Source organism: Alosa sapidissima, chromosome 4 (genome assembly GCF_018492685.1).
Source record: "Alosa sapidissima isolate fAloSap1 chromosome 4, fAloSap1.pri, whole genome shotgun sequence".
Lineage (NCBI taxonomy): Eukaryota > Metazoa > Chordata > Actinopteri > Clupeiformes > Clupeidae > Alosa > Alosa sapidissima.
Window position 1 is genome coordinate 35,846,349 of NC_055960.1, and position 22,554 is coordinate 35,868,902.

Here is a 22,554-nt window from a genome sequence, read left to right on the forward strand (position 1 = left end):
GCCTAGACAGCAACTCAAAGCGTACACATTTGTCAGAGGAACAGTAACAGGCCTTCGCTGGAGAATAGCCATCATGTCACACCAAACGCCATGTTGAATGAGATGAAGAGAGAGAGAGTAGAAAGTGTTTGTTATTGATGACTTTGTTGTTGATGGTTTAGGACCGGAGGGTGGAGGTTTTAGTGACACTGAACACCTTCAGTTCAGTTCAGACTTAAGTTCTTGAAAGCTCTGTATAGTTTAAGGATAAGGATATGTTATTTATCATCACAATACCTCATGTCCCTTTCAGTTTTTGTCAAAAAATATTTGTATTTGTTTTGTATTGCAGTTCAAATTGCAATACAATTTCCTTTTCACAACTGTCATCACTGTCAACACTCACTCAGTTGGGTAGTGTATCAGGGTACTTTCATTTTTACATTTATGACTTTTTTTTGTGACTTTGTAGCTGTATTTTTATGAAGGATTCTAAAAGTATGTAACAATATTCGAAAGCATGAAACACTATCAAAACTGTAGCTATAGTAATCAATTCAAACATCTGCACTGCAAAAAATGAATTCTAACCAAGTGTTATTAATCTTATATTAAGATTAAAAAATCTATTTGGTATTGTTTTTAGTATGAAAAGACTTACCTAGCGCCCTCTCAAAAGAACATTTTGACTTAATTTAAGAAGACTTTGACTTATTTTAAGGAGTCTTATCAAGACAAATTTGCTCAACGCACTGGCAGACAAATTTGCTTGTTTTTAGGACAAATTTGCTTAAGGCACTGGCAGAAAAATTTGCTTGTTTTCAGGATGAGATGTCTTAAATTAAGTCAAATGTTTTCACAAGAAAGCGCTAGGTAAGTCTCTTTATACTGACAACAATACTAACTAGTTTTTTTTTTATCTTGATATAAGATTAATAACACTTGGTTAGATTTTGTTAGATAAGCAGTTTTTGCAGTGTGGCAACATACAATAATCAGGGGTTCATTGTCAACAAGGTTGTCTGTGTGTGTGTGTGTGTGTGTGTGTGTGTGTGATGTTGGAGAAATTTGCCTTTAAGTGTCTGACAATATAACACATAATGGGAGAGCTTAGTGAAGGACAGACAGCCATGCTGTGGGGAAACTGTTTATGTGCAGAAGATGAAGCCATATGCCTTTTAAAAAAGTGCCTCACTGCTTTCTTAAATTAGTCACTTTTTTGTTCTGCTGCACAGCAGTCATGTCTTCTGATCAGGTGTTCTGTTTCATTGGAAAACAGTCGTACCACTTCGATTCAGTATTTCAAGCACACAAAATGCTGCAGAATATTTATACATGTGTGTGTGTATAGACATAGTTGGATATAGTAGTAATAGTTGGTAATAAATTAAATAGAGCTAAGTTACTCTCTGGTGAGAAGCTAATGTCAGAGACTATTGACTACCTAATGATGCTCTATAGCTAAGTATATTCATTTGCCCCCATGATTATAGTACCCCTTTTAAATGAATTATAGTTCCCCTTTTAAATTAATGGATGTTAATTTGCCCCCATGATTATAGTACCCCTTTTAAATGAATTATAGTTCCCCTTTTAAATTAATGGATGTTAATTTACAGGTAATCAGTTGTGTTTTCTTATTTTTTCTTTTTTTTTAAAAACAGGTTGATTTGTACAGTTTAAAGTATCATATTGTGTCAATTTTGAGTCATTGGAAATTGCGAGCTGTTTTAAGTTCAACATTTGAACATTTTAAAAGGGAATAGTACACTTTAAAAAACAGTTAATGGCAGTTCTTTTAGATTTCCCATTACACAGTCAAGATCACCTTACCTTGAGTGTGCATGTGAGTTTGCAGTTTATTCATAAAGAACAATGCTCAGGTTCTAGCGATAATAAAGGGAGGGTTGGTTACATTCCTTTCTCAATGTCAACATGTGTCCTGTTTATCATGCAGTATTTCTATGCCATATTATTATTGAGATTATAGGACTATTTCTTCAATTGTGTTTCATTACATAATGATGTAATATAGGTCTATCAGGTTTTTATGCACATGCATTTGAAGCATCTGATATATTTATTTTATGTATTGGTGTATATAGATTATTAATGTTATTGTGTATTTTCAGTCACATCCTTTAAAGAAGTGCTTTTTGTTGGCCTTTCACTATATGCTGTCTATTTCAAACTGTGTAAATGTTTCTATTTAAACCATTTCATAAGGACATAAATGTCAGAAAGCGTTTTTAAGTGTATGATTTATGTATGGGATCAAATAAGGGACAGCGAGAGAAGAAATAAACTGACCTTGGCAGAGCCTATTTCTTTTCTAATGTGTTCTCTCGACGCTTCCCTGGGATAATGCATTCTATTCTCGCAGACCTGACCCTGATATGCCAAAGCAGCGCATGCAGCCCTAATACCTCAGCTGTGAGTGGATATTGCTCGAGACGTAAATGTCAATGTCGCTATCACTGCACCACTCACATCCAGTTCATCACGTACAGTAACTTCATCCTCTGAGTTACATTGGCCACTCAGTAACTCTTTGTTTCAGTGTCAGTTGGAAATGGAATTGTAGAATTTTTGTTTTTCTTCCACAGATTTTTTGCTCAATTTACTCTAGAAACCAGATCAGTTGGGATGAATACTGTTATTATCTTCAAAAATATTACTTAAAGGAAATAAGTGTATCATTGGTTTAAAATTCACTCAGTTGAAAAAGATTTTTGCAATTTTGCAGGACTTTCTGTCTGTGTCCCTAATTCTCCAAACAGTTATGAAATTTTGTCGGTGTAACTCCTTTGTGAAATAATAGGGCCACTTTTTTCGTGCAACAGCCAGTAGTACCATTGGTCTCTCATGCTGCTGTTTTCCTGTCATTCCTTATTCACATAGAAGCACTTTTTCGAATATTTAAATAATGTTGTGACTGGGGGGCAATATGAATATGCATTTCACAAGTGGCATGCTGTGGTGCTAGCTAGGGCCAGTAACTCATTTTGTTTTGTTTTGTTTCTAATGACACAAATAGAGCATGATGTAGACATTTGAGACACTATTGTCCATTGTTTATCTTTTAGCATTACATATCTCATCATAGCCATTGAATGGGAGGGTAACATACTGAGAAAGGGATTTAGGCTTGATGGAATCTAGCTAATGCTAGCTCATGGTTTGTCCTGTTTCAGAGGTGTTGGATGAAATACCCTGACAGGTCTGCTAGAGCCCAAGGTAACGTAACCTCAATGTGCTTTGGCTGGTGAAGGAAAATGATTTAAATCTGGGGGAAAACTGCATACCAATGGAAATAACGTTGGATGCGAATTTATCCCCTGGAAAGCTCTAGAACATTTCTCACAGCATGCCCCAGATCTGAATAAGCAGCTGAGAATACAGTTGAGGCCTCATGCACAGGGAAATTGATTTAAATTCTTGTGCGTGCTCAACAGGCAAGTGTAGTTGATGTTCTTCGGGAGGAGACATCTCCAACTGCCCATGCACAGTGGTACAAAGTATTCATTATCTGCTTTTCTGGAGGTGTATCAAGTGAATAATGTGCTCGACATGTACATGTTGGGTCTTCATGGAATCCCAGTACATTAGATTCACTGGTAAATATAAATACAATACTACTTTTCATGCAAACTTTGCTATGCGTTGTACTGGTTAGGTGTTACTGTCTAGGTATATAGAGAGTGGGAAGTCGAAGTTTGATATTTGTTGGTAAATTAAAAAAGTGCATAATGCTTTCATCCAAAAAAACACTATCCTAATCTATGTATAAATATTCACCTTTGTTGTCCTCATTACATACAGATGCACTGTTTGTCAAAAACCCTGCCCCGTATTCAACCCACGTAAAGTTTGGGAAAAGCAGATCTATCTTAAGCTATTGCACTTATGAAATAGCACCGGGTTCATACCAGAGTAGGCTTCTGCGATCATACCGGAGTAGGCTTCTGCGATCTTCTCCTGTGTGCTTTTATTAGATCAGCAGTAAATGTGTGCCAGGACGTCAGCAGGAGTAACAGTGAACCACCTGTGATGCCACTCTGCCCTGGGGGCATGAGGCATCATCACAGAGGGCCGCTGTTACCCAGGGGCCTCTGCCATGCTGAGCTAAGTAGTGCTGAATATAGTAGGCGATGTTATGCATTTTTTAAAAGCCACCAACCAAACTGTGTGCTTTGGCTTGACTACAAGGGTTATGTACACAAACTTAGACTTGTGTAGTAGAAGCAGCTTCCCAACAATTGGAAAATATATATCACATGGAGAAAAACACACAAACACACACACACACCAAAGTATTGTGAGTGTATACCTCTGTTGATTAGGCCCATCAAACACATTCCACAACCTTTTCCAGGAACATTGAAAAGATAGACTCCCTTTAGAGAAGTTTCTTCTAAGGGTTGGTGTTCACATCATGCCTACCATAGCGGAATGCCACATCATTAGAAGGAGCCATGCATGCTGTTTAAAATGAGATAAGGGGCGTGTAAAGCTGGGAGGTCAATGGATTCAGTCCGCATGGCAGTGCGTCGAATTAGATAACAGAGTCCTAGAATGTCTGTCATTCTTTCCAAAGGATGACATGAGGGACAGTTTTAAATGGTGATGGGAAAGGATAAAGTGACTTCAGAACTGGGGCCATGGTGATTTTCATTCCGTTTCGTAATTTAGATAAGTCATCTCACTACACACAATGCAATTGTTTCTCTCTCTCTCTCTCTCTCGCTCCCACTTTCAGCAAATGTATAACTCTCTTCTACAGAAATAGTTAAAACTTCTGCTGCTGTGGCCAACGCAATTGGTTTTTTTAGCAGGACATTTGAATGGATTTCCAATCAGAAGGAGATGCAAATACATCACATAGCAATCATGTGCTACTTTAGGTCCAAGACCTGTTTACTCTCCGAGACGACTTCATCCGTGCTGACAGTTAGATTATCAGTTCAAATCATCAGCTGTGGGCAGTTCGATGGGATACTCATTCCATTAGCCTATGAAAAACTCTCCACAGAGAAAGAGTGGCCTCAGCAGTGGAGTTCAGCATTCACTGGACTGCGTAGAGCCTGTGCTGGTTAGATAGATAGATAGATAGATAGATACTTTATTGATCCCCAGGGGAAATTCAAGAATCCTATACATCCTATTACATTATCCACATTATACATTCCTATTAGGTTATCCTATACATCTCTTGAAAGCTTCACACTGGAGCCAGCAAAAGAATAGAGTGACTCTGATAGGCCTCTTAATCATATGCTGCGCTCCACAGCCTGATGGACAGCATCCCGAGCCCACAGGCTGCTATTACCGTCCAGCGTTTACACTGCGGCTTAAACAAGCTTGTTTTTACCAGCGTGTTGAATGACCCATCCCGTCTCTAAGAATGGCCACTGTTGATTTAATTTGAAGATACATCCATTTGGGGGCGATGGTAGAGGCCTGGTCTTTCAAGCCTATAAACAGAAGCACTCCCTCTGGACATTCGGTTGCAGTCCTGCTGTTCCCTCAGATAGTCCCCTACGAGGTGTGAAGCAGCCAAAGCTGTGTGGAAACAGCGCTAGTTTTAGAAAAGCTCTGCAGCCTCCCCTTCCTCTCTCATTACTTAATGCCATGCACTTCATCTTCAAGCTCCTTGGCTGCTTTTCTTTTTAAATGTATCTTACTGCAGGGCCGTTTCTCTCAGCTCTTATTTCTACTTCTGTAACTCTCATTCTCTCTTTCTACTGCTCTCTCTCTCTCTCCCCCTCTCTTTCTTGTAGGAGGGCCTTGGACTGAACTTGGACTGAAATCTTTGGGAAAGAGTGAGGGCTCTATTGATTAGTTGAATGGAGTAATTATCTGTCATATCATAGCTCAGTCTTGCTGTCAATGTATCTGATCCATAGGACAAAAGTTGATTGAGAAATTCAGTTCCTGAAACTCAATTTAGTTCAGAAAAGATTCAATTAAATCTGGATAGTGATTTATTGAGGAATGAGAAGTATTTCAACAACACGGTGTGACAAGTAAGGCTACAGCTTTTTTTCTTTCAGCAGGAAAAATAGCCCACACACGTTCTTTAAAAATATAAATAGAGGTTTATAGGGATACTATTTTAAGTTGCGATATAGCTTATTCACTCTTTATCTTTCTGTCACAACTTTTAAGTGTGTATTTATCTCGACAATAATGCCATTGGCTGAAATACGATGGGGTGGAGTCAGCCCATCCGGAAGTGCAGCCTCTCATTCATTCATTAATGAAAGCGTAATAATAGGGCAGTTAGTGATTGTGTAGAGACCAGCGCCGCTCCGAGGAATTGCATACGAATGTGCACGGAGTGGCTTTTCTCATCTGTTGTCCTGGTGTAAATTTCGTACGCTGGCATGTTCTCTCGTAGCTCCAAAAAGAGACAAATCAGCCAAAAGGTGAGTGAAGCCGGTTGAGTCTGTGTTTTTGAAAATACCTGCACACCACCAGTGAAACAAACAGCACGCTAAACGCCTCTGGTTAAAATATAAGATAATTGTGTTGTAGACTGGTTCAAATAAGTTTCAGGTGAAATCATGTTGTTCTCGTTTACTCGTTTTTATTTATAATTTCCATAAGTATGTAGAAGACGGTTGATAGGTTACGTTGAAATAGGCTGCAGTAGTCTTGGTTTGCAAGTGTTCCATGAACAGCAGAAACTGAAGTTAACACCAGGCATTCGTCTTGTCATCATTATCACCCTGTGACATTTACCCAGTTTGAGAGTTTCAGTTGTAGGTTAACATCGGCTGCTGTAGTTGTGTAACTAGTTGTCCTCTCTGGATATTTTGTAAATAAATAATTTATTACACGTGTTGTAATGCAATATAAATGAGTGATGCAGGTTTCAAAGTTCTGTCAGAGTGACTTTAAGGGACACCACTGGTGGTTGTGTAACTAAACTGTCCAATAAGCAAATAATAAAACGCTTAAGCTTTATACACATTGTTGCATGTCTACAGTCATGAGCGTATATACGTATTTGAGCCTCATATCCATCAAACATCTTATCCAGTGTCAATTGCTTAGCACCATTATAGACTTGTCTTAGAAACCGTTATTAGTTATATTATTGTTTGTATAGATAAGGTAAGTATCTTATTAATTATGATGGGTATATATACGTATGTGTTCTTATGTGTTTAGCACATATTTCTGTCACTAGAGATCGTATTACCGGACTCATGTTACACCTCTGAAATTGTGTTCATGTCAGCATATCCACGGCACCCACAGTCACTGCTGGATATTATGTAAGTTTTCATTTAGCTCTCCCTCGCCTCACCTCCCCCCCCCCCCCCCCCATCACTCTCTCTGCATCCTTGCTCTGTTTTGCAGATCAGCTCACTGGATGACCCAGAGAGAGGACAGCCCTGTAATGCATGTGGGGATCAGTGCCCAGGCTTCACCCTGCACAAATGGAGGTAGAGTGGCTCTCCCATTCTGCATCAGTCCTTGTTGTATTTGACGTGCTTGTCATACACTGCTCTCCGGCAGAGAATAACAGTACCAGCAACAGACTAAGCTATAAAAACAGGGGATATATTCTGCTCATTTAGGGTTTTCCCCACCAAAAAGCTGTGTGAGCTGTCTCTGTATCCGAGGCCATCTGTTGAAAGAGGGGAGTCATCCCTAATGTTAAAGTGCTCTCTATTTATAATATTTTGTCATTGAAGTTTATCTTCAGTTGGTCAATTATGGCTGGATTATTGTTGCTTTGGCACTAAGGAAAGTATGGGAGGATTGTTGTGCAGAGAAAAATGGAACAAAGTACGAAACATGCCTATTGCATGTAGTGTTAATCAGCATTGCCTGTTGCATGTAGTGTTAATCAGCATTGCCTATTGCATGTAGTGTTAATCAGCATTGCCTGTTGCATGTAGTGTTAATCAGCATTGCCTATTGCATGTAGTGTTAATCAGCATTGCCTATTGCATGTAGTGTTAATCAGCATTGCCTATTGCATGTAGTGTTAATCAGCATTGCCTGTTGCATGTAGTATTAATCAGCATTGCCTATTGCATGTAGTGTTAATCAGCATTGCCTGTTGCATGTAGTATTAATCAGCATTGCCTGTTGCATGTAGTGTTAATCAGCATTGCCTGTTGCATGTAGTATTAATCAGCATTGTCTGTTTTGAAAACACATCTCTGCCTTTCTTATTTATGGACCCTTTCAAGAGAGTTCCATTATCAGCATCATAGTTGGCCCCACAAGACTTCCTTTTTAACATTCCATATGTTATCTTAATGCAGAGGAAGTAGATTGGGGCCCAAATAGAACGTTCAAGCATTGTTTTTGTTTTTATTGTTGAAAGGGTCTATACTTATTACACGGATCTTCAGAGTGCTGCAAAACGTTCCATTCACATGAATGGGCCTTCCCAACGTTCGGGCCTATGTTAAATCTACATAAATCACCGGCAAAGCATTTAATCACCGCTGTCAATGGCAACAGGTTTTGTGCTTCTGATTAATGTCTTTCATATCACTACGCAAGGACTGGAACTTCATTCAAACGTGAAAGCAGACGGTTGATCAGCAGCTGTGTTCTAAAGAATGTTTGATTGAAGTTCAGCAGCGTGTGTTGCAAACTAGGCCTATTTGTTTCTCAGCAAATGCCACGATGAACGGTAACAAATAGGCTAGGTTATGTAGGCTAAAGTCATATTGTGGGGAGTTTATTATTTCGTTTTGGCAAGTAGCCGTATAATAAGCGGGATAATGTATAGAACGCCGGTCATTACTGTGAAAATAAGTCCCTTCAGGGCGGAACAAGACGCTGCGCGTCGGGGTCCGGTTCGCCCTGTCGGGACTTATTTTCCCAGTAATGACCGGCGTTCTATACATTATCCCTTACTTAAGAAACTCCCTCCTTGTGCTTTTTCTGAGCATTGGCCCAGGTAGTCTGAGTAGGGTGGGAGGAGGACTGTGGCCATCAGGGCCTCCATTGCTGTAAACTATTACGTGGCAACAGGCAGCCCAGGAATGCGCCTTTAATTACGGACAGCACCACAATAAAACCAGCCTCTCTCCCAATGAACTCTCAGCAGACGTTGCCCATAGACAACCACTGGAAAGACCCCTTTGTCTGTTGAATAGTTAGGTTTAATGTTTAAAGGGGGTTTATGACTTTAAAAACATTCTGGCACTCAAACCTTAAGGTTTATTTTAAGCATGCGTGAAAAAGAAAGGCCTGACGTTTGAGTTAGTTGTAATAGGCTTCCCTAGAGAGCGGCTTGTTTGGTTTGATGTGGTATTTGCCCGTCATCTGACCCTTTGATACTGACTGCGGACCAATCTCGGGAGGCAGGTGTGCACATAGTGTGTCGGCCAAGCGCTTGTTAACCAGTTGTCCCCATGGAGATGGACAGTTACAGAACAAACAAAAGATCTGTGACACACAAACACACACAAACTGCTGGAACCAAGGCAACTACACTACATGTTAGCTACCGCAAATGTGTTGCACCATAACTGGTATTGCTTTAATTGATAAATTGAAAGAAAAAATGTCAGCATCCCAGTGTGAATTGATTTTAAATGTAGGCTTGCATCTCTCTAAAGGCAGCTTTCTCTTCCAAGCATCTGCTCAAGTTTTGTTCTACCAGACACGCATCTTTGATTAATAATTTTTTAAAAAATGATAATACTCCGTGGCCCATTGTTTGTTGAGATTTATTGGTGAGTCTTTGGAACCGCCTGCTGTTAGCCATTTTCTGTTCAAGCACCTGCTCTGTCTCTTTCTCTCTCTATCTCCCTTTCTCTCTATCTCCCGGGTCATCCTGTTTGTCTTGTAAGTGACTGCAAAGTGTCAGACAAGCTCCAGAACACCTCCATGTTTGCTTGCTACAGAGAGCTCTCCCTCCCTCACTCCCTCTCTTGAATTCATCATGGAATGTTCGAACCTTACATTGTGACGGAGTAGAATCTTCTGTTCAAAAGTCCCCTGCTGAAGGGTTGAAAGGAGCCTGGCTGGGGAGAAGGGTGTTTTTAGAGGCCATTTTAAACCCTGGATGAATAAGTTAAAGTAAAGGCATGTGGTGGAGCCCCAAGACCTGCTTTCGACAGCTGTGTGTCTGAGCTGTACGTCTGTAAAATATTCATGCACTTGGAAATATTTAAGAGATATCCGCAGTAGTAGAGGCCAACACAGAACCCCCCCACACAGACTACCACTGCCCCGTACCTTCTAACTTATCCTGTAAAGTCAGCCCAGAGGTTTCCAGGGTTCTGAAAACAGCGAGAAGAGAGAGGAGACCAGGGAAGAAATAAATCCTCCACACACACACACACACACACACACACACACACAAAACCCTCTACATTATCCTCTTGTCTAAAGCCAGCAGAGGGGTATCCAGTGGATTCCGAGGGATGGGCTTGTATTGTAGTACTTTGTCTGGTGCTCAGGTTGTTGTTCTCCTGCTGTGCCGTTCCTGGTCAGTGGGGGCCTCAGCCAAGAGGACTGTGCTGTGGACCGTGCTGTGGAAACCGTGTGTGCTGCTCAGTGGTTCTGAAACAGCAGGAAGAGCGTGGAGAGGGAAGACAAACTAACTTTTCTCTTTTCAACACTTGTTTTCAGCAGATCGGATTTCACTGCTGCTGCAAGCTGCACAGAGTGATCACATAAACATCTACTACATTACATTACATTCGGCTGACGCATTTTTAACATACACTGGGCCTGTTAAATCACATTCATAATGGACAGCGTAATTCACAGTGCTGGCCTGTCCCTTTAGGTGGTCTGCAGAATCGGTTTGTTTTGACCGCCTGACTCGAACAGCGAGGTGAATTTGTGGTCGTTGAGGTAGAATTGTAATCACCCAATTTCTCAGCTTACTACAGCCTTCCCATCTCAGCTCAACCTGAACCAGCAAGACGGCAACAAGGGGGGAAGCAGTCGAGTGGATTTCACTTGCGCAACATGCTCCCTCTGAATTATTTATGCTAGCCGTCGGCTTGATTGATTTTCCCCTTGCTAATGAGACTCATTACAGTCCCTATTAACATTGGCGGTGTGATAGTTTGCCATCCGATCAGCCCCGATCGCGTGACCCACTTAACTCGCGGCCGGTCGTTGTTAAACCTGGCCCTGGGTATCGGACTCCTTTGTCAGTACGCGTGGGGCGAACTAATAACAAGCGCGGGGCGACTCAAGTCCCAGCACTTGTTTTCAAACACATTTCCAGGCCAAGAAAAGTGTGTGCTGTGAAAACATAGCTCAAGGGTTTTTTTTTGTTTTTTTTAAAAAAGAAAGGAGTAAAAAAAAAAGCAGGTGAAGAGAAAAGATTCTTACGGCCTCCACGCATCAGCTATGCACAGCAGCACTTTACAGTACTCCTGGAGGACCCGTGTGCTTTGCAGTGGGGGGTTAGACAATGGCCTCTCTTGTGTGCTGCTGAAACACTAGCTGGAGTAAAAGCAAAGACTGGAGCACTGAAGGGAAGAGAGGAGGCAGGGAGGGTGCAGAGTACAGGTGGGGGGCTGGTGTGTGTGTGTGTGTGTGTGTGTGTGTGTGTGTGTGTGTGTGTGTGTGTGTGTGTTAGATAGAGGCTGTGTAAGCCTTGCTTGGCTATGCTGAGGAGGCACTGACGTCTGTCCCCAGCGTAACCCGATCGGATCTGCATAACACAGGCCGAGCGGCTCGGCCATTCAGCGCGTTAACAGGCAGGCCCGGTCCAATAAATCCGTCAGGACGCCTCTGGCATATGAATGGGCTTTCAAGGAGCGCACCCTTTTCACTCCCCACAGAATGAGAGGCCGGCGGTGGTGAGTGGGTGGGAAAAACACTGGTGGTCAAGGCCCCACAATAGAGGGGCCAAGGAATTACAGCTGCCATTCCCCCTGCGTTAGCAATGGAGATGCAAAGCTGAAAGAGGGGGAAAGATATTCACCGGTAATGGGACAGAATCACTATCTCCGCTCCCCAGCCGCCACCCTTTTGATGTGGAAACTGGTAGCATCTGCGTGGCATGCTAGCGCTCATTTAAGTCCCATTTGAACAGATTAGCCGTCTCCCCCTCCTGACCCCTCCCTGTGCTCGGCCGTCGTGTAAGCAGCGGAGAGCTCACAGCGGCCTAAGGTGAGGCATCACACACACACACACACACACACACACACACACACGCATGCACACACAAACACACACACACACACATCAGCAAATTGCTCAGGAATAGCAGCCCTCCCGTGGGCCATCCTCTGTGGTGCAGGGGAAGTACGTGAGCACTTTGATCGCGCGCAACAAAGGTTCCTGGCATTCTCCATATATAGATGCACCACTGACGGGTGGTGGTGGTGGTGGTGGCTGGGTGGAGGTGGTGGTGGTTGGGTGGTGGGCTTATGGAAATGCTTTAGTAGGTCACAGGCGGCGCACAGCACTTGGACTGGCCATGTGAACAAATTGATAGCGTGTGAATTCCAGTGGAGCACTGTGTGGAAAATCATCAACCCTCGAGGTCAGATGACTAGCCTCCCTCTTAACACGGACAGACTGCCCCCTGAGAAAGTGTGTTGTTTTTTCTTTACATACGGAGGTGGTCTCAAGGAGCCGTTTGGGCTTCAGATGGTGTTTGGCCTGGCCTACTGTAAGGAGGTAGTGAGGTGTGTGTATGTGTGTGTGTGTGTGTGTGTGTGTGCGCACATGGCACTGAGCTGTGTGTGTGTGTGTGTGTGTGTGCACATGGCACTGAGGTGTGTGTGTGTGTGCACATGGCACTGAGGTGTGTGTGTGTGTGTGTGTTTGTGCACATGGCACTGGGGTGTGTGTGTGTGTGTGTGTGTGTGTTTTTTCACATGGCACTGGGGTGTGTGTGTGTGTGTGTGTTGGTGCACATGGCACTGGGGCATACCCTTTTTTTTGGGGGGGGGACCGGATCTGTGTTTGCATATTTAATACGTTTCATACACGTGTTTCAACACTGCATTTCGGTCCTTGCTTTTACCTTACCATTACCTTACGCATATCCACCAGCTGCCTGCCTGCAGCCTACTTCCGAAACTCCAAAGCTGCTTGCTGTCAGATTTGGTTCCGAGGGCACAAGTTCAGTGTATCAACAACACTCAATAACAGTTTGTGTGATGTGTTAATCAATTAAATTCCCAACAATTTCACAACAGCTAGTTCTGGAGTAGGCCATTCATCTAGCCCGCTTGCTTACGACGAGACTCGGGCTGCCCAGTCAGCACCCGCGTCCTTATTTGGGTTTTGGGTTGCCAGGTTTTAGCCTATGACAAAACGGAAATTGAAATTGAAACTAAGTGATTGTGTATGTGTAGGGTGTATTTCATACACGCAACTTGGAAGATGTCAGACTAATAGAAAAAATGAATGGATCAATGATTTTAAAATGAAGTTTGATGACCATGCAAATTACGGGAGTTTTCCGGGAGAAATAACAAAACGGGAGGGTGCCGGGAGATGACCTTGAAATACGGGAGAATCCCGGGGAAAACGGGAGTGTTGACAGGTATGCACTGGAGTGTGTGTGTGTGTGTGTGTGTGTGTGTGTGTGTGTGCACATGGCTCTGGGGGGGGCGGAGGTCGTTGTGTTTTCTGTTTGGATAGAATCCAGATCGTAATTACACCTGCTTCACACCTTTGAAGCAGCAGATGTTCACCGGGAAACTGGAGGTGGAGAAATCACCTCTCTCTCTCTCTCTCTCTCCCTCTCTCTCTTTCTCTCACTCTCTTTTCTCTCTTTCTCTCCCTCTCTTTTCTCTCTCTCTCTCTCTCTCTCTCCCTCCCTCTTTCTCCAGGTCTTCCTTTGTTGAAGTTGATGAAGGAATTATTAAAGAGGTGGTGAATCACTGCCTACTAGAGTGGGTGTTCCTTTGCTATAACTAGATCTCTGCCTACTAGAGTGGGCCTTCCTTTGGGTGAGTGGCTATTCCTTTGCCATATCTAGCCAGCAGCTCTGTTATCAGCACGAGGAGGAGAGAAACAAGCCAAGAGGAGCAAAAGAGAGATTGTATAAGTATACTCTTTTTTTGATCCCGATAGATTGTATAAGTATAAATATATATACTCTTTTGATCCCGTGAGGGAATGAAGATTGTTTTATTAGCATGGTCATGTGTCTCAGAACATCTTATATGGCCCCTCTAAACAAGAAATCATTTTATACATTTCACCCAAGCATACATCCACCATACAGTATCCATACTGTGTTCATGTATATACATGAACTGAATGTGCCGTATTTAGCCTTTGGTGCTGGTAGCTGACGCTGTGAAAAGACCTCAAGAACATTTGCTCAGCGAAAACAAACAATGGCTTCCAATCCCAGGGCCTCATTGGCATGCGGAGGCACCCTGAGCCGCCTCTAGTCGAGCGTTTTGCTCTTGAGAATGGCCACAAAGAGGCTGTGTTGACTCTGGACGGCGCACTAGCCTCTCGGTTGCCGCGCACACAGGGAGTGGAATGGACAGCAGCCTGCCAGAACTGAACACAATCAGCTGGGAGCCCCGGTCCAGTGAAGCGGCGGAAGGGGACCGGAGTGGACGGACGTGCCAAGGGGCCTAGAGGGAGCACAGAGCTCTCCAGAGCCGCACACGTCAAGGCTGTTCATATGTAGTATAGTGTTGTAACACCTCCATTTATCTCCCATTTTGTCCAAAAATTCTAAAACAATGATGTTTTTCAAAGCTTCAAAATAACATTTGATAAATGAACCTTACATTTTTGAATTATTAAAAAACATTGTTGTTTTAGAATTTTCGGACAAAATGGGTGATAAATGGAGGTGTTACGATACCAGCCACACACGTCCAGGCAGTTCATATATAGTATAGTATAAGTCTATATACTCTTTTGATCCCGTGAGGGAAATTTGGTCTCTGCATTTATCCCAATCTGTGAATTAGCGAAACACACACAGCACACAGTGAACACACAGTGAGGTGAAGCACACAGTAACCCAGAGCAGTGAGCTGCCTGCTACAGCGGCGCTCGGGGAGCAGTGAGGGGTCAGGTGCCTTGATCAACCACTCCCCCCGCCCACATTTTTGGCTGCCCCAAAACCATATACAGTAACCCACTTCTCACATTTCTCTCTGTGTGTGTGTTTGGTTGTGTGTGTGTGTGTGTGGTTGTGTGTGTGTGATTGTGTGTGTTTGGTTGTGTGTGTGGTTGTGTGTGTGTGTGGGGTTGTGTGTGTGTGTGTGATAGTGTGTGGGGTTGTGTGTGTGGGTTGAGGTTGGGTTGTGTATGTGGTTTTGTGAGATGTTGCTGTGTGTGTGTGTGTGTGTGTGTGTGTGTGTTTGCAGGTTTGTGTGGCCCAAGGGCAATTAAATGGCATCACCACTACCTATGTAAGCCTTGTAGTTACTTTGTTTCTCTATCATTGTCTATTATTATTATTATTATTATTGTGTAGACAGTGTGTTTATAGTATTACTGTAGAAATACTACTTTGTCAGCAGGGGCCTCCCCTAAAGCTGAAAGTAAATATAATATATGTATATAATGGGCATATCTCACAGTGTCATTTGCATTCTAATTCTGACCAGTGTTAGATACAGTGGCGGGTCCACGGACGTCTTTATTGCTGATCACACATCTATGTATTCTTATCACAGACAGGAAATTTATGTTTTCTTTTTAGTACAGAATTACACCTTGTCTTTTCCTATCATGACTACAGATAGCTCTTTGAACCCTGACTCTGTGTTAGCATAAAGGCTCCATATGGGAAGCATATATTTATGTTCTTTAGATGTGCTATCTTGGACTCTCCTGGCCAGGTGCTAAGGCTCTTTTATTACAGGGCAGGAGCAGATTGAAATCAGGAGATCATCTTTAAACAGCAGTGCCGATGCTGGGCTCAGGAGTGGTGTGAAAACACAGTCTTATCAGACAGGCAGTGTATGATGAACCTATGCGATGGGGCTTCATAACATAATAATATAATAATAATAATAATAATAATAATAATAATATGCTGGAAGAGCAAACACATCTAGCTATCTATTGAATCAAAGGCAGAAGACAAAGCCTGCATATGAAAAAGGGAATATGCAATGATGCCAGAAGACCATGTGGCCCACATAACGGGCACTTTGCTGTGCGTGGGTAAAACCTAGCCCTAGACTAAAAGCGTTCCCTCAATGGGGAATTTCCATTGTTCCCTTTTAGTGCAGGACCAGGCTTATTCCATATACAGGACACTGGCCCTATAAGATTAACCTCATTTCATTTGGGAGAGGGGCACTGAGTGGACTCCACATTCGTTACCCCCTCTACATATTTGGCCAGCCTTGCTGCATCCGCCTGCGAGTCTTGGCTGGAAAGAGATGCTGTCTTTGTCTTTGGCAGCTCTGTCAGGCAGCAGTGAGGGCTGGTGGGAGATGGAGAGAGAGGAGAGAGAGAGGTAAAGAGAGGAGGAAAGAGAAGGAGAGAGAGGGGGAGAGAGAAGGAGGGAGAAGGGGAGAGAGAAGGGGAGAGAGAGAGAGAGAGAGTGAGTGAGTAGGGGAGAGAGAAGGAGAGAGAGAGAGAGAGAGTGAGTGAGTAGGGGAGAGAGAAGGAGAGAGAGAGAGAGAGTGAGTAGGGGAGAGAGAGAGAGAGAGATAGGGAGAGAGAAGGGTCGGGGAGGGCGGAGGAGCCCCCTCTGCAGCTGCTCAGGTGTGAAATGAAGATGGGCACAGGTATTCTTCACTGTCAAGTCCTCTCCTCTCTCTTCATTACTCCTCTCCTCCTCCTCCTCCTCCTCTCCTCCTCTCCTCCTCCCCCTCCTCCTCCTCCTCCTCCTCCTCTCCTCTCTCTTCATTACTCCTCTCCTCCTCCTCCTCCTCCTCCTCTCCTCTCTCTTCATTACTCCTCTCCGCCTCCTCCTCCTCCTCTCCTCTCTCTTCATTACTCCTCTCCTCCTCCTCCCCCTCCTCTCCTCCTCCTCCTCCTCCTCCTCTCCTCCCCCTCCTCCTCTCCTCCCTCTCCTCCTCCCCCTCCTCCTCCTCCTCCTCCTCCTCCTCCTCCTCCTCTCCTCTCTCTTCATTACTCCTCTCCTCCACCTCCTCCTCTCCTCCTCTCCTCCTCCTCCTCCTCCTCCTCCTCTCCTCCTACTGCAACTGCACTCTCACCAGTGCCTCTTATGCTCTTTGGAAACAATGCTAATGTGTCATTTGTGTTAACAGAAAGTATGGGAATATGGAATATTTGGAATATACAATATGGAATGTTGCATGAACATGTTAAGGACTATGAGAAATATACATATTCGTACGAAAGTGAATTGTTGGGCAATTAGATGTACACAATGAATTGTTAAGTGTTGAACTGTCGTGCCATAAACAAGAGTGTTGTGCAAGATCTCTTTGCAGCTGCTTGTCTGAGTCCCCCAGCTTTAGCAGGAGTCATAACAGTCTCCAACTGACCTAATTAGTCTGGAGATTTCATCTCGGCCTCTGCCCTGCGAAAGAGAAACCCCCAGCGGTCCAGAGTGAGTCAGAGTCGGAGGGGCTCTGAGGGGTCCCGTCCTGGCGGGGCCTGACCGCCTGTCTGGGACTCGTGCCGCAGGGCCACCGAGGGCCGCAGACGGCTAATTCACCGCCAGTTTTTCCCCGTCACTGATCCCGGCTTTAACCAGAGCTTAGGAGGTAAAGCCGCCTTTGAACTGTCATCAGGAATAAAGAGCTACGCTGCGAGGTGGGCTTTGTGTGTGTGTGTGTCTGTGTGTGTGTCTGTGTGTGTGTCTGTGTCTGTGTGTGTGTGTCTGTGTGTGTGTCTGTGTGTGTGTGTGTCTGTGTGTGTGAGTGGGGGGAGGGAAATACAACTGTACAGCCAGTCCCCCTGTAGGGCTTCCCATTCAGGCTCTGTGCTGTGCTGTGCTGTGCTGTTCTGTTCTGCGTGCAGCTCCAGTGAATCTGTTCCATTGCTTTACACTCAAAGACAAGCCTGTCAGGAGAGTGCTGGTGGAGGCGCAGCCTGTTTGACTGGAGTGCCACTGTACTGTGCTCCAGAGCGCTGACTGCCCACTCTGGAGCAGGAGTGGCCGAGGCTGCCTGGCGGCTCAGTGACTCTGAGGCTCCGTGGCTCAGCTCTGGGAGGTCACAGCACCGTGGGTGGAAGTCACAAATTAGCTGCTGGAGGGAGATGGTGCCATAAGATTAGCCTCCATCTCCCATCGTTCTTCCTTTCTTTTCTCACTCTCACAGCGCCTGAACCCAAGGTCAGCCGTTACTCCTGCAGGAGTCTGGCATGCAACCCTAGCCTGCGTGCAGCTGCTCTGAACCTTGATCAGATATTTGCCCTTCTTATTAAGTTAAAAGTGAAGTCTCTTTCACATCATTTAACACTAGAGTGCTGTTCAATGTGCTATTTATAGGGTGCATTTAGATGTAGTAACTCTGGATAGTGGGTGGTCAAAAGAGTATTAGCTATGCTGTGTTAGCACTGCAGTCTTACATTGGCCCTTACCACCTTGATTACTAGGCTGCATCATGGTCATTCTGTTGCGTTGCAGAGTCTCATGATCTTGTGAACAATGGAGACATGATAGACAATGGCAGACATAATATGAAAAAAAAAAAAAAACTTTTGATGTAGATAGGGAAAAATGTTTTTGAGTGATATTTCACCTGAATTGTTCCAGGAGATTGAGAGGAGTTTCCAAGACTGGCAATGTGTTCTCTTTCTCTTTCTAGCACATCTCTCTTGTCTCTGCTCTGAGGCAGTCTGTCTGGTGGGGATGTGTGGCTGCAGGCAAGCTGGCCACTGGAGCTGCTGCTGTTGCAGGTTGTGTGTGTGTGTGTGTGTGTGTGTGTGTGTGTGTGTGTGGAGCTGGATGAAAGGGCTCTTTGAGTGTAATGAGAGCTCTGCAGCAGGGCTGCATAACGCTGTTGTCTCCAGTGGTGCCGGGCAGCAGATGCACAGCTTCTGGCCGGCCGCACCTCACCTCACCGCAGCACTGCCCCGCACACACTTGGCTTTGAGCACTTTTTTTCTTTCCTTTTCTTTTCGTTCTTTTTGGCTTTCCTCTCATCCCCCCTTTTCTCTCTTCATCCCCCCCTTTCCTCTCATCCCCCCCTTTCTCTCTTCATCCTTTCCCCTCATCTTATTTGATCCTCTAATCTTTGGATCTTTCATGCCCCTCACTTTTCCTTTCCCCCTTTTCTCTCTCTCTCTCTCTCTCTCTCTCTCTCTCTCTCTCTCTCTCTCGCTCACCCTCCCTTTCGTCCACACTCTCCTCTGCTCGGTCACTAGAGGTGTTCAAAACGGAGGACTTTGGGGAGTAGCCTGTCAGGATGCACCATGCCTCTGGTCTTCTCTCCCCTACCCTCCTCTGGTAGCTAACAGAGCCACCTGCTCATCCTTGCAACTGTATCCCACAATCCCTACAGACATCGTCTACTGTTCAGTGTTCACACCATTTTCTGGTGTGTGTTTGTTTGTTTTGTTTGTTTGGTTTATGTGCTTGTTTGTTTTCCCCCTTTGCTACTGAGCCCGTCGTCTGTGTTGGCACGCAACATGCTAAGTAAACAGGCCCATAAGTCCGTAATGCCTTCGTTGAGCAGAGTTTGTGTTTGATGCGCATGACTGCTTTCCCACCCTCGTCTCTCTGCTCTGCTGCAAGGGCCATGGTGCTGTCGCTTTGGTTGGATTCGCAGGGAAATAACAGCAACCTGCCAATTCAATTCCCCCAAAATGGTTGGTTGTGTTATGAGCATCAGAGGAATTGGTTTGTGCTTTAATAATCTCATCATGAGAGATGTCATCATTATCCATTAGGGTCTTCACAGTTATACACGATTCCTGCTAACTGGTATGCCTGCAATGTCTATGTTTCACCAACAGAGGACAGTATTGCTGAAGCCAAGCCACTTGTGGTGTGAACTGTTTAATGCATAATGGCTGGTGTTCCAGAGAACTCCATTCAAAGGTCACCCCAAGGATGCGCTCAGCCAGCAGAGCAAAGCAGAGCGGAGCCCTGGCGTTTTAGCCGAGTATGAGTTTCCCTGCTGCAAGTCTGCTCCATACTTCCCATGCAGCTTTGACGGCTTTCATTTAATCATGCAGGAGGGCGTTCAGCAAGGGAGGAGTGGGGTTGTGCTTATTAATGAGTGATGAGGATCCGCCGCTGCTGGGACTCTGATCCGGTCACAGCTCACCGGAGCCCAGCGCGTGACCCTCCCCTTGGGCCGAGCTGCAGCCCGGGAGACCGAGAGGAGAGCCAGAGGGCTGTTTGTGTCTTCTGCCTGCAGCAGGAGCGTGTCAAGGCTACTGGGCTAACGTGCGATCAGCAGGCATTGTGCCAAGCAGACAAATGGAGAGAGTGTAATGACGTACCTGTGTGTGTGTGTGTGTGTGTGTATGTGTATGTGTGTGTGTGTATGGGGGGATATGTTTGTCCATATATTTCTGTGTGTGGATGGCCATGAATCAGGAAAGCTCTGTTTTACGGATGAAAGGAGAGGCAACTCTGCTCCCTCGGTTGCTGCCTATCAATCCATCTAGAGAGAGAGAGAGAGAGAGGGCAGGAAATGGACTTTAAAAGGAGGCCTGAAACTGTTCCAGCTTCCTGCGATCAGAGACCGCACACAGGAACAAGAAAGTCCAAATGCCCTGGACCAAACTTAGCTATTGGCACTCTCTCATCTTCTCTCTTTGTGTCTCCCTCACACACACACACAGACACACACACACACATACATACATATATTTCTCCTTTTTTTCTGTGCACATCCATACCTTTTTATATACCATATAGTCTTTCTTTCAAGGACATGCTAGAATCCTCTCTCTCTCTCTCTCTTTCTTTTTCTCTCTCTCTCTCTCTCCCTCTTTCTCTTTGTCTGTTTATATTAATACGTAACACCTTCCTGTTACCTGCAGCTGTAGAGCTGGCCTTCTCGTTTAAGTGTGTAGGCTTGTGCGTAATATCTGGTTAGAGCTGCCGCTTTACGCGTCCGCTTGGTGCTTAAAGAGCTATGCTCCTGAAATCTGAGAATGGAAGTAACCTTTAGTGAACGTACTTACATCTCACAAAACCCAACTCGCCTTTGAATACTGTGCTTTTATGATGGCAGTCCGTCCACCCCTCAATCACTTACATCCTGGTGGCTTTTAACCTTCTTTTTAAAAGGGCAAGCGCATGTGTATATTAGGCCTAGTGAGGGCTATTGGAAATTGGTTCAGGAGTTTTACGATATTGACTTTCATTGAGGTAATATGGTGTTCCACTTAAGTGTTTTAAAGGAAGTCAGATGGAAAATGGAAAATGTCCTTTGGACAGCAGGTGGCAGTGTGACTGGCCTACTGAAGGCTACAAGTGCCACACTTCTGTGGAACTCAACAAAATCATCAGCGCAGTATGTGGTCTTCAGCCAGAGAGGACCAAATCACTCGACATTTGAATGTCGCAATCAGCCACACTGTTTGGAGGGTGGGTAAGTGGTTGGGAGAGTGAGGGGGGTCTGTGTGTTTTTGTAAATGTACAGGTCACCACAGCAACAGCACCATTCACACTCCTCCGGTACCTTGACAACTGGCCGGAGTGGCTGACGAATGGGGTGAGAGCGGTCAAACAGCAAACAGAGCAGGTCCGTAAAGCACGACTGGACAAACAACCGAAGAGGCACACACACACACACACACACACACACACACACACACACACACTGACAAAACCTCCGAGTGTGTTAAGCCTGCCTGCTAAGACTCCCTGACCCTGTTGTTCTCTCTCTTAGCGTCCAGCTGGTAAGACTGCGACTGGCCATGGCCTCTGGGGTTGTGTTTGCTGTACTCTACGCTGTTTTGCTGTTTTAGTCTGTGGAACAATGTAATAACAGATGAGAGCTCTGGCAGAAGTACCTCTTCAGGTGCAGGCTTAAATCATAGCTAGTCTTGTCAGATTTGTTTAGATGGCGTTTACTCCGGAGGCTTGTGGCAGTCTGTAGTCTTGCCTGATGTGCGTTTGATCCCCCCCCCCCCACCCCTTACTGAATAGTTCAGCATTTATTTTTTTGAAAGGAAAAAAAAACTTCACACACACACGTGCATTTGATCTCTTTGTGATAATACTAGGTATTAAAACATATATAGTTTCTTATATGTACATATATGCATTGCAAATGCACATAATGAAAGACAGCTGTTAACATTTAACATTTGCTTTTGTACACCCCCCCCCCCCCCCCACACACACACACACACACGCATACATACAACAGACATGGAAAGTATGCAGACGAAAGCAGTGGCCAGGACGGGCGGAGGCTGATGACTGGTTGATAGATGTATTATGATATATAGTCATTAATGTAAAATAATTACGGATGTTTTTCTGCTCTGCTACGTTCTGTTCCCAAAGACCTCTTGCCACATCCCAGACGTGGGCAGTCCTCCAGAGGCTGGACCCCTTAGTCCCACTGCCCCGTACACTGTAACCAGAGCCTCCGAGTAACTCAGGAATGAGTTTCCCTTTCGCACCGGCCACTGCTGGTGATTCATCTTTTCATGTGATATGCTTATAGCGTGCCGCATGGATAGAGTGGAATGGCCGAATATTTCTAGCGTGGTTCAACGTGGACAGATTTGCTTTGGCTG